This window comes from Lissotriton vulgaris, chromosome 7, assembly GCF_964263255.1.
Source record: "Lissotriton vulgaris chromosome 7, aLisVul1.2, whole genome shotgun sequence".
NCBI classification, from domain to species: domain Eukaryota; kingdom Metazoa; phylum Chordata; class Amphibia; order Caudata; family Salamandridae; genus Lissotriton; species Lissotriton vulgaris.
Window position 1 is genome coordinate 382808625 of NC_141695.1, and position 13777 is coordinate 382822401.

A 13777-nucleotide genomic window follows, 5' to 3' on the forward strand; every position below is an offset into this window, starting at 1 on the left:
AATGGCAAAAAGGTGTAAGGAATGCATAATCGGGTCAGGCAGACTGGCAAGAGGGAAAATACTTACAAAACAGTCACAGTAAAAGACATACAAACCGACTGGGGACCAACAATCATAAACATTCCGTGAATCAGTGATAGTATAAGATGGGAGGGGAGTTGGAGACCAAAAGGGGGGGGGACGACTTGAGGAAAAGAACAGAGAGGCAAGCAAGGAGCAGTCCAGCAACAATGAGGATAGGTCGATACCGCCAAGATGGAGGACCCAGGCCATAGGAACCGACAGCATCAACTCAAAATGGCGGAACACCCAAAAATCCAACACGAAAACCACAAGGCAGCAGACTCGAAGGCTTCACGCGGGTTCGGATGGGGAGGCTGCCACATGACCACGGAGGGAGGAGGGCAGAACACTGCCGATCACAAAGCGGGTCATCGACGTACACACACCGGGGCTCCAGGGGCAGCAGCATCACCATTCAGAATGCCGCAAAGACAGGGGATAGTCAGATTCGGGCGCTAGGCAACAGCCCCGGCGAGGCGGAGGCAGCAGCGGGGACCAGGAGGGTCGCCTCCCCAAAACTCAAGAAGCAAAACAAGCTTGGGGCCCTGGTCAGCATGCCGCAGTACTCACCGCAGCTAAACCCTCGTCGGGAGAAGCAAGACTCATGCATTTCCATTGTCGCTAGGGAGGCGGTGCAAGAGGACAGGCAACCGTAGCATATCCTAGAGGGTAGGGGATGGCCAGTAGGGGAGATCCCCAGCCGATCCCCTCCCTAGGCACCCAGACATACCCCACGGGTCATGGGCCGCTAAAAGGCTCCGCTGCCAGCTGATCCTAGGCAACTCAGTGGAAGGAGAGCAAAGACAGCGGAGAGATGAGGACAAACCACGTCCAATGTCCGGTTGGGTAGGTGACGGCTGAAGGAGAGAGCCACAGCCAATCTCCTCTATAGCTGCCTATACAGCTCCACCAGGCTTCTGTCATGTTGATTGAGGCTCCGCTGTCAGCACACTACTCAAGGTTCATCAGAAGATCTCAAACTGGGTCACGGGAACTGGAGAGCCGAATGGCCGCAGTCCATAAGAACCTCAGGTGAGCAAAAAAAGGTCCAAGGGGGGTAGATTCCAGGGGACCAGGTGCAAAAAGGAAATCCCTGGCCAGGGAGCTTCCGACGGGAGCTCCTCACCTGGCGGCCATCTTGTCCTGTAATCATGAGGATTAGGGTGCCTTGGGTATCTTTCCTGATTATATGACCTTGAGGCAATGTTGTGTTGATATAGGTTTAATTCTTCTAAATATATCGGTGGCATTTGTTGCATGAATTTTTTAGGGTAATGCAAGCAGAGGAAAGGCCTGTCCAGAACGCTGAGCAATCAGACCATCTCGCTGCTCCATTGGAGTCTCTGTCCATTGGAAGCCCTGAATCACAAAGGCCCTGCTTAACGCCATCCTCTAGATTAATTAACTTTTCATGTTTCAGATTAAGTCACCCAGGACTCTTTTTCACATAAAATATATATTTTCTTTGCCTACTGTCCCTCAGACAGGGGGATTCGAACCTGTGGCCTCCAGGTACTGGGAATGTTAGGTTGAACTGGCTGCAGAATGGACCAGGCAGCATTAGCGCCCAATCTTCCTCGATGGAACCTTCTGATGTAATAGAGAGATGCACAGGAAGGTCATTATGTCCCGTGTAGGGAGTCATGAGTCATGCTAAGTAACATGCCACATAACGGTAAGCTCCCCAATGGGAGCACTCCTTGTGTGTGTGTGTACCTCTGCCTAAACTAGGCTCATGACTGAAAAAGGGTTGAGTTCCTACACAAAATTTACCATGGAACTCAGGATCAATGGACCTTTATTACCTGCTGAGAAGTGTAGTGGGGAGAAACAAATTATCAAACAATTTACAAGGATTGTGACTCTGAAGAACCACAGACTCTGAATTCTAATTTAGTGAGTTTATTATAAGGCCAAAAACAACTGAATGTACAAGAACCTCCTTACGAGGTTGTAGAAATGCATAAGAACTAATACAAATCCAAACCTACGGGCAAACTTATTGCGATGGATCATAAACAGAATAACAATCTCCAAAAGCAGAACACAGGGAATGATTGCCCCCATGTCAAGTTCGATCTTCATCTGGCGTGGATAAATAAAAAGCATTAGTCTGCCCCTACACTAACACTATTGTGACATCCCTACTTAGCAGTTCCCAGGCCAGATCAGGAAAAAGAAAGGTGTCAACGCGTGAAGACTTCCTAAGAAGTACACTGATGTTGAATGAGTCAAGTAGCCAATGCTACAGAGCTCGTTCTAAGATGCTCCCTCTGTCTCCTTCGATCTCCTCACCCCTTCTCCCGACTCCTCCCCAGGACACTATCCCTAATACAAAACACAAGAACATAGAACACACCCACAGATCACCTCAACTCGCTGGACATTTCTCATAGGTGATTTTATATGCGGTATCGGTGCTTCAAGCTCCTGGCTCGACGACCTTGATTCCCAAGCATCCCTTAAGGAGAAAGAAAACCAGCTCCCAATTATCAACTTTCTTCAGCAAAATGTATCACATCTTCCTGAACCTAACTCTCCTAAACAAAAGACGTTATTCTAACTAACAAAGACTACTTTTTCTACCTGCAGCAGAAACGTGAGAACAGAACAAATCCAACATGCACATGAAATTTCTCTAAAACCCTCACTACAGAGCCCGCAGGGAAAATACATTTCAGGCCTACAGAAACCAGCCAACCTAAGAATTAAACATACAGGCCTTTCAAATACACACATAAGTGAACATTTCATTTAGGCCTTTCTACATCATTGCATCACAAAGCACATCAGATGCAAATTAGCTGCAAACATCTTATGTAGCCCTACACGTTAACTGCAACTTCATCAGGACTATGTGCACCTTTAATATGGTGCACATTAAACATACATATTATCACATATAAGCAATTTATTTAGGAAAATGGCATCAAATACTACAGATTACAGTATTATAAAATGAAGAAAATATTGTCTTTTCTAACGAACATGACACTTTCCCTACCATTTGTACTTTCACATGTTATTACTGAACACTTCTAATGATCAAACGTTAATGCAACATAGGAATATATGCGGGTGTAGACTATCAGTGATTATGATGCATCCCTACAATTTTCAGAACACCATCATGCTCCATCATGATACAAAGGGAATTGCATTAAGATAGGCCAATTGCATTTGTCTTTGTTTATGTTCTGTGTGGGTCCCCAATATGTTTTTAAGTTTCTTCTGTCTTCTTCATCCCACAAAGCAGTCAGTGAAGGTCATTACATGGAGTAGTGGGCAATGCTAGCAAAGACAATATTACTGTAAGTTAGTGCCCACTACACCTGTGATCCACCATCTTAACTCTGTGACTACAAATGCTGCAGATGTAAGTTCCATTCATAACAAAAGGTAGGGAAGCCTAGCTCTTTCTGAATTGGGCCAGCTAAGAGTTAAAAAACAAACTCTTGGCATAACAAATGAAGGATACAGTGGAATATGTGCATGATCTGTCACTAAATAGCTTCAATGGCCCAACATCCAGTCTCCCTTCAATATCTTCCCTTGGGAATCCCCTGATTTTGGCTTACTTCTTTCTTTTTTTATAGTTTGCATTAATTTATCTCAGGAGCTTTCTGAAGGAAGGCTGTATTTTCCTCTTATTTTTCTGCCTGGCTCATACCCCGGAGTCTTCGAGAAAGTGAATCACTTCATCCAGGTCGGAGAGAGTTAGGCAATGGATTGACCATTCGGCTGCGTCTCATATCTCTGACCCATTGCTTCATCACTAGTCTCAAACCTGAATCATACCCGAGTGGAGAAAGAGAAACACTTCATCCTGGTCAGAGAGAGGTAGCAATGGAATGACCAATCGGCTGCGTCTCATAGCTCTGGCATGTTGCTTCATCACTAGTCTCATACCTGGCTCATACCCAGAATTGGAGAAAAAGAATCACTTCATCCTGGTCAGAGAGAGGTAGGCAATGGAATGACCAGTCGGCTGCGTCTCATATCACTGACACGTTGCTTTATCACTAGTCTCACACCTGGCTCATACCCGGGTGTGGAGAAAAAGAATCACTTAATCCTGGTCAGAGAGAGGTAGGCAATGGAATGACCAGTCGGCTGCATCTCATATCTCTGGCACGTTGCTTCATCACTAGTCTCATACCTGGCTCATACCCCGAAGACTTAGAGAAAGAGAATCACTTTATTCAAGTATGAGAGAGTTAGGCAATGGAATGACCAGTCGGCTGCGTCTCATATCTCTGAAACGTTGCTTCATCACTAGTCTCATACCTGGCTTATACACCGAAGACCTAGAGAAAGAGAATCACTTCATCCTGGTCGGAGAGAGTTAGGCGATGGAATGGCCATTCGGCCGCGTCTCATATCTCTGGCACGTTGCTTCATCACTAGTCTCATACCTGTCTCATACCCTGAAGACTTCGAGAAAGAGAATCACTTCATCCAGGTAGGAAAGAGGTAGGCAATGGAATGACCAGTCGGCTGCGTCTCATATCTCTGACACGTTGCTTTACCCCGAAGACTTAGAGAAAGAGAATCACTTCATCCTGGTCGGAGAGAGTTAGGCAATGGAATGACCAGTCGACTGCGTCTCATATCTCTGACACGTTGCTTCATCACTAGTCTAATACCTAGCTCATACCCGGGAGTGGAGATAAAGAATCACTTCATCCAGGTTGGAGAGAGTTACGAGATGTCATGGCTAGTCGGCTGCCTCTCATATCTCTGACCCATTGTTTCATCACAAGTCTTCTAACCCCTCTTTCTTATGGACTTCGGTCTAGTTTTTGCGTGTATCTGTGTAACTGATAAAGCGGAACATTTAGAGCCGACCTTATTGTTTCCTGAAACCGTTCTCAAACTTTTATAGCAGGCAGCATTACACATACTATTTTTGGAATCATGGTTATTTTCTGGTGATCCGCATTTGCCTGTTTAAGTCTTTTAAATTGACCCAATGTTAATGTGTAAAATAAGGCCTCCGAGTGGTGGCAAGGCGACATGATTGGTGCTTTATAAAACAAGTAAACATAAATAAAAGAGATTTTACATTAATTGTCCACTTTGATCAGGTAGCTTAGCAAAGCTCTCCTTAGTTGTTCAGGGCTGCTATTAGGTGTTACATGTAAGATGTACTTCGTTCCATTTAGTAGTAGAGGTCTTCGCATGTAATATGTATGTTATTGCAGGATATGTTTCACACAGATTATAGTGCATGTGGGGTCCAGTTGAAAAGCGACTACAGAAACCAGTGTGCGATAGACAATATTAGACAACACACTGTAAGGGGGATTATCTACTTTCAAGCTCTTAGAGATTTTGAGTACCCACCTTGCAGGCTGTAGCGAATACCCCATGTTCAGAGGTGTTTTGAAGTAGGGGCAGGGTCCTGCAGACTTGCTTTGCCCTTTTGATTTAGAGTCCCATGGACTCGCCCTCCCAGTGCTTAACTTGTAAAAACAAAAACAAAAAATGCTCAGGGGCACAAAATGTTTCTTAGTCTGTATGTGATTACTGTAGCTGTTGCCTGATACTAAGGCAGCATAATCTTGATTCAACCTCCTGCCTCTTTCTTCCTCTACACTACCTGTCTCTTTGTCTAACTCCTTTTCATCCCTGCATTCTCCCTTTGTCACTGTTTTCAACCTTCACCTGGGCTCTGTTTGCACCTGCGTCCTTACCTGTGCCCAGTCCTCCGACCAGGCCCAGTCCTATCGGGCCCAGCACAAGCACTGTTACGAGGCTCCCCATCTCGATCTCTAACTTCTTCGTCCTTCTGCTCTGTTTTTTGCACCCTATCTCTCTCTTTTGTTGCTTCACTTCTTCTACTTTCTTGCCCATTGACCTTTTTCTGATCTTATCTGTCTCTGATTCGCTTTCTGTGCTCCTTTCTTTGCCACTTCGTCCTTTCTTTGCTCACAGCTGTGAGTCACTTTCACTCTTGTTGCTTCTTTTGCATTTTCACTCTTTCTTTGCCTCTTTTGCCTTCTCTCTCATTCTTTGCTTTTTGACCTTCTCGCTCATTCGTTGCCTCTTTTGCCTTCTCACTCATCCTTTGCCATGTGGCCACCTCACTCATTCTTTGCCCCTGTTGCTATTTTTCAGTGCCACATTTAGCTTTCGGATCTCACACTCTTTCAGATGCTTTTGCTTTTTACCTTCTTTCTCCACCACGTCTGCTTTGCCAAGCTTTTCCCCTGGCAACTGCTCTTACTTTCTTCTTTTTCCCATTCTTGCTCCCCCGACCCCATTCGTGCCTTTTCCCTCGCTGTGGCGGCCTTTCCTGACTCTTCTCCCATTGCGCACTCCCTCCTTCTCCCGCTGCTCACTCCAGCCCTGCCCACTCACTTGAAACTCCTCCCACTCCTACTTAATGGTGGCTGAAGACGCACCAAAGACATGCCTGTCAGCGCCCCTTTGCTCCATGCCCAGCACCAGGATCCTGGTCTTCTTTGCACTCAACCACATACGCACCTCTCTACATTGCTGCAGGCCCTTCCCGACTGACATCAAAGGGACATTCTCCTGCACCACCTACCCCCTTGCCTGCACCCCCCCCAACCTCTTGTGCTCATCAATGAAACCCGACTAACCTCTATGTCGGCCTCTGACATTACCACTGCGATTCCTCCACCGCCGGATACAAGCTCTTAAGACACGACATGATAAACAGACCCAGTTGAGGACTCACCATCATTTCTCAGCAGAGAATCTTCTGCTCCACCACCTCCACAAACACCAGCAACAAAATTGGAACCCCTGACCTTTAAACTTCACATCATCGGCAACGACACCCCGAGAGGCACCTTTAGCCACCTACCTCCTGGACCAGACATCAGCTTCACAAACACAATCATTCATCGACCCCCTGGTACTCAACTGAAGTGCCTTCATCCTCCTTGGTGACATCAACTACCACCTGGAGGACCACACTGACTCCAACACAGCCAACAACCTTCGGACTCACCCAGCAAGTGTTCAAACCCGCCTACTCTACCAGACACCTATTGCACCCCAGCTTCACTATCTTCAACAAAGTCACAGTGGACTTTTAACTGATGTAATATTGTAACTTTGTGGTACCTCATGTAAAGCGCTCTGATACCTTAGGGTCTAGCCAGCGCTATATAAAACTCAATAAACAAACATGCCCACACTGCTCACCTGGTCAACTATGGCCTTGTCCCCTTCAGCATCCCCATCCCCCACCATAGTGGAAATGCTCCCGCGAAATCTACATAACGAGACTGGAACATGATTCCAGAAGAAACGTGGTCGCCGGAGCTCCTAGACCACCTACCCACAACACCAGGTGGTCAAGGTGCTTTTACAAGTGTGCATTATATCTTAATGCATTTGTAATATGGTGGATGTGATTTAAGATATAATGCACTTGTTATAAGGTGGATGGAATATTCATCACATTTGTGACGGAGTAACTATTGGCCAAACTCTAAATCTGAACCATAGTTTAAATAGACAAAAATCCTCATTTAGCATACAGCGATAATTCCCAAAGTAAGAGAATGTTAATTGCAACCAGAAATTGCAGCATTTGTATATTTTACATTTTGCAGTCTTGCCCGATCGGTGGTAAGTACCTTACATAACCACATATACGGAAAACGGGCAGATTAGAGTGAGTGGAAAAGATGGGGTCATTATCGTACCACATGGCCCTGTGAGAGCACTGTGAGTGAGGGGTATGTGCCCACACTCCCTGCCTGCTCTTCCTGCTCATCGTCAACAAGAAGGAGCTTGTTTCGGCAGCTTTGAAAAACTCCTATTTCACTATCTGCCTTCAGGCCGCATGACAGATCTGTTTCCTGTCAGGAAATGTAACAAACGAGTTTTCAGCAAAGCTACATAATGCAGCAATAACCTAAGCAGAAGCATGAGTGGGGTGCTAGAACAAATAATGCTGAAGTGCTTACTTGATTCATCTCCTTAGCCACCGACAGAGCATAACATGTCGTTAAAAATCTAAATAAAGACATTGGGGCATATTATCAAGGGATTTATCTCCGCTTTTTTGGCTTTAAAAGCCAAGAAAGCGGAGATAAAACTATCTCCCTATCAGCAACAGGGTGCTAACACGCAAATTCGCATGTTAGCACCCTTTTTCTCTACGCTTCCCCTTGCATCCCTAATGAGATGCAAAGGGGGCGTTCCAGAGAAAAATAATAGGAGAAATGTTGTTAAGCGACATTTCTCCTATTATCAAGGATTTCGCTAACCCTGTTAGTGATAAAAAAAAGCAGCGCTAACCGTGGTTAGCACTGCTTTTTTTACACCTGGTATTTTCCTGACTTAGCCATGATATCCTATGGAAGGTGGATATCATGGCTAAGTTTGTGAGCCCCTATCATCAAGCTAACGCCCAACTTCGAGAGATTATTGTTGGTTTTCCAGCGATAATCTCTCAATTGGCAGTTAGCGCGAGGATTTTTAACACTACTGAGATAAACCTTGCTAATAGCAAGTTATCTCTGCGATAATTTCTGGCAATGCTTAGCGTTACAAAATTCGTTGCTAAGCATCGTTAGCGGTAAATATCACTAAACGTTGGTAATATGCCCCATTGTTACTTCGTGGTTCAGCCTGCCTTAGGTTGCAGCCAATTGGTAGGGCAAGTGTCTGGAGCTGCATTGGCCAGTCCGAAAGTATGTGTGTGTGTGCATGCGTGTGTCCGTCCGTCCCACTGGATAGTTATAGTTAGGTCAGTGCTTCCATAGGAACTCGTTTTTAGTGTTGCTTATTACTTTGACATCGTTTGACGAATCTCCACGAAATGTTCTCGGAAAAGTGCTCCTTTTGCCAAGTTTGTGCATGGAATATTTTGGGGTGATCTGTCAAGTGGGGGCCAAGAAAAAAGGGGTTCCTAAAACACACAATCTCCATGCATTTTCCATAGACTTTTTTAGGCAGGACTACAGGAAAAACTGCTGAACGGAATTACACCAAATATGCCAGGAGGCTAGATCCAGGTCTGCAGATTGTGCTTTTGTGATCTGGTGTAAATCCATTCTGTGCTTTTTGAGAAATTGAGGTTAAAGAATAATTGTATATCTTAATGGTTGGGTTTGCGAGACCACCAATTTAAAATTAGAGCCTTCAGATTTTTTTTTTGTAGAGTTTAAAATGTTACATTTTACCTGACATTTTCACCTGAATATATGTCTCTGTGGTAGTCTGTAAGAGTCCCAGTAACAAAATACCTGTCTATAAGCTTTAACACAATGTAATGACAATCCACCCATAAAGGACTATTGGCTTTTAGGTATGTTTTTCTCAATAAATATGTTAGGCCGACTGCCTTTGCCAGGACATTTCATAATAAAAAGATGAGGCTGATAACCTTGATCAGTGCCTTGTCACTATAATCAACTCAGCCCTGCTGTGTTAAGCCTAACCTCTCCCACAAGGCAAAAAGCACAATACAAGGACTCTTATTCAGTAGAAGTAGACAATTTCTGTCCAAATAAAATGTACACTCATGGCAACTAAAATGTAGACAGTCACACCATCCCTCTCTCTGTAGTACTCCTGAAAGCTCTTTTTTTCTGTTGATCACATAAAGTCTGGTGACACCTACGTTGTCAAGCTACACCTAAATAATATAGGGCCTGTGCGAAGATTTCTGAAAGGATGTAAGGCCTACGATTGTTGTATGATACTATTGCTTTGATTACATGAGGTGAAAGAGGGATATTGGGCATTATCAATTATTGGAAGGCAATAATATGTTCAGGCCTTGTTCTGAAGATTTGCCACTTGAATCTGAATTCTTTACTGTCCACCCTTTTACCACATCATGTTACAACACAAGATATTTATATTTGTTCCTAAAATTAAAACTCATAAAGCTTTCAAAAAATGTGTAAATAAGCTGGAAGTGATCTCCAAACAACCAATCAATCAATCACGACATTTATAAAGCGCGCTACTCACCCAGGAGGGTCTCAAGGCGCTGGGGGAAAGGGGTGTGTTACTGCTCGAACAGCCAGGTCTTGAGTTGCTTCCTGAAGGAGAGATGGTCTTGGGTACGTCGAAGGTGAGTGGGGAGGGAGTTCCAGGTCTTGGCTGCCAGGTAGGAGAAGGATCTTCCTCCGGCGGTGGTTCTGCGGATGCGAGGTACGGTGGCGAGTGCGTGGCTGGTAGATCGTAGCTGGCGCGTGGGCGTGTAGAAGGTCATTCGGTCGTTGAGGTACTTGGGTCCCAGGTCGTGTAGAGCCTTGTGTGCGTGGGTGAGGAGTCTGAACGTGATTCTCTTGTTGACGGGGAGCCAGTGCAGTTTTCTCAGGTGTCCGGTGATGTGGCTGTGTCGGGATGTCCAGGATGAGTCGTGCGGAGGCGTTCTGAATTCGTTGGAGTCTTCTCGGGAGTTTGGCTGTAGTTCCGGCGTAGAGGGCGTTCCCGTAGTCCAGTCGGCTGGTGACGAGTGCCTGGGTGACGGTCTTCCTGTTTTCAGTGGGGATCCATCTGAAGATCTTACGGAGCATGCGCAGGGTGTTGAAGCACGAGGAAGAAACGGCGTTGACTTGTCTGGTCATTGACAGGGAGGAGTCCAGGATGAAGCCCAGGTTGCGAGCGTGGTCTGTAGGTTTGGGGGCGGTGCCCAGGGCCGAGGGCCACCAGGAGTCGTCCCAGGCGGAGGGTGATGATCCCAGGATGAGGACTTCCGTTTTGTCTGAGTTCAGTTTAAGACGGATGTTTCTCATCCAGTCGGCAACGTCTTTCATCCCTTCGTGTAGGTTGGCTCTGGCGGTGGTGGGATCGTTGATGAGGGAGAGGATCAGCTGGGTGTCGTCGGCATAGGAGATGATGTTGAGGTTGTGTTGGCGTGCGATGGCTGCGAGGGGGCTCATGTAGACGTTGAAGAGGGTCGGGCTGAGAGAAGATCCTTGTGGTACGCCGCAGATGACTTCGATGGCCTCGGATCTGAACGGAGGGAGGCGGACTCTCTGGGTTCTTCCGGTGAGGAACGAGATGATCCATTCCAGCGCTTTCTCTCGGATTCCGATGTTGCTGAGGCGCTTCACTAGGGTTCGGTGGCAGACTCTGTCGAACGCTGCGGAGAGGTCCAGGAGGATGAGGGCCGCTGTTTCCCCGTTGTCAATCAGGGTTCTGATGTCGTCAGTGGCTGCGATCAGGGCGGTCTCGGTGCTGTGGTTTGCCTGAAATCCGGACTGCGAGTGGTCAAGGGATCCGTTCGTCTCGAGGAAGGCGGCAAGCTGTATGTTGACGGTCTTCTCGATGACTTTGGCCGGGAAAGGAAGGAGCGAGATGGGACGGTAGCTCTTGAGGTCGGTGGGGTCCGCTGTTGGTTTCTTCAAGAGGGCGGTCAGCTCGGCGTGCTTCCAGCTCTCCGGGAAGGTGGCGGTGTGGAAGGAGTTGATGGTGTCTCGGAGATGGGGTGCGATGGTGGCGGCGGCTTTGTTGAAGACGTGGTGTGGGCAGGGGTCGGTTGGTGATCCGGAGTGGATGGAGTTCATCGTGCGGGTGGTGTCTTCGGTGCTGATCGGGGTCCAGTTGCAGAGGCTGGTGGTGGCGGGCGCTGGTTCGGTGGTAGGGTGCGTGGTCTGTGAGTCGAAGCTGTTGTGTATGTCGGCGATCTTGCGGTGGAAGAACGAGGTGAGGGAGTCGCAGAGGTCTTGCGTGGGAGTGATGTCGTTGGTTCCGCCCCCTTGTTTCAGAAGTGAGAGGTAAAGAGTTTCGGCAGAGAAAAAAATATAATTTCCTTGGAGAACAAAAAAGTGTTAGATGCAAAAGTACACTTCTACCACATGCGCTCATGTAGATTTTCCACGTAGATATCTGACTTTTCAAAACTTGGCTGTGCGAACTCTGCTCTTTTTCGTGCATTGTGAGCACAGGGAGCCCCGTCAAGTGTGCCAGGAAGCGCCATCAAGTATGCCAGGGAGCACCATCAATAGAGCCAGGGAACCCCATCAAGTGTGCAAGGGAGCGCCATCAAGTGTTCCAGGGGGCACCATCAAGTGTGCCAGGGAGCCCCATCAAGTGTGCCAGGGAAGCCCATCAAGTGTGCCAGGGGGGCCCATCAAGTGTGCCAGGGAGCGCCATCAAGTGTTCCAAGGGGCAACATCAAGTATGCCAGGGAGCCCCATCAAGTGTGCCAGGGAGCCCTGTCAAGTGTGCCAGAGAGGCCCATCTAGTGTGCCAGGGAAGCCCATCAAGTGTGCCAGGGAGCCCCATCGAGTGTGCCATGGAGTCCCATTGAGTGTGTCAGGGAGCCCCATCAAGTGTGCCAGGGAGCAATTGTGCCAGGGATCCCCGTCAAGTGTGCCAGAGAGGCCCATCAAGTGTGCCAGGGAGCCCTGTCAAGTGTGCCAGAGAGGCCCATCTAGTGTGCCAGGGAAGCCCATCAAGTGTGCCAGGGAGCCCCATCGAGTGTGCCATGGAGTCCCATTGAGTGTGTCAGGGAGCCCCATCAAGTGTGCCAGGGAGCAATTGTGCCAGGGATCCCCGTCAAGTGTGCCAGAGAGGCCCATCAAGTGTGCCAGGGAGCCCCATCAAGTGTGCCAGGGAGCCCCGTCAAGTGTGCCAAGGAGGCCCATCCAGTGTGCCAGGGGGGCCCATCAAGTGTGCCAGGGAGCCTCATCGAGAGTGCCATGGAACCCCATCGAGTGTGTCAGGGAGCCCCATTAAGTGCGCCATGGAGCACCATTAAGTGTGCGTCACCACTATTCGTTGCTGTTCTCCTGGCACACTTCCCGGAAAGTGACTGACGTTTAACTATCATATGTTACGACAGTTGTTTGAAACAAACTTTCATTTTATTAAAAAAATCAAATAATACATTATTGTAAATAAAGAAAATAAAAACAATGGTTGTCTTACTTTTTGATGTAGAGACTGAATGTATCATTACATCTCTCCGATAAATAAATGGTGTTATTCCAGTTTTCTTGAATTTACCTCAAAGGCTAACATTATCATTCCCACCCCGTGCAAAAATGAGTAAAATCTCCCTATGTTTTCTTGATTTGAAGACACCCTCTATCCAAGCAGGGATTATGTAAGAATTTCTTTTTTTCGAATTCAGTCAATTACGGTTTAAATCTATTTTATTCATGTTATTTCACACCTTTACAGCGTTACATTGTACATTTCAGTATTTGCGAGGAAACCTCAACATCAAAGCTGAATAGCTAATTAAACCCATTGCAAATGGGTGAATTAATCAGATTACAATCTGACTGAACTAAAATGAGTTACCAGTTAGCAAGACACAATGCGGCTTACCTTGGTTCAGCACCTCAGTTTCTGAGTAAAACGAATTAATAAATTGTCTGTGCAACCACATCCGGAGTTCGCCGCACTTTCACTCCATAAGAAACCAGATAAATAAGTTCACAAAAAGAAGGAAGGTGCACCAGGATGAAGTCAGAGAGCTACAAGTGTATTCCAAAATATCCTTTATTGTATTTTCAGTTTAAAATTTGGACTTCAGCCAACGTGTTTCGTTCCGAATGGAACTTCGTCAGGGCTGAAAAAGTACACAAATAAAAACACACTAAGTACACCTGATACATAAGACAACACATAAACATTATCAACAACATATATAAATAAATATATGTACACCTTAAACACATAAATTCATTACATTGAAAGAATGGCACAACTATCAAACAAAGTCTGACATCATTATATGTATTCACACAAAAATTGTCTT

General features: G+C 46.5%; 1 protein-coding gene across 1 annotated transcript in view; it reads left to right on the top strand.

The window, feature by feature from the left end:
• The window catches only part of LOC147701696 (CD82 antigen-like), a 208604-nt gene that overhangs the window by 89189 nt on the left and 105638 nt on the right, over window positions 1-13777 (top strand). The gene's annotated exons all lie outside the window — the stretch shown is intronic.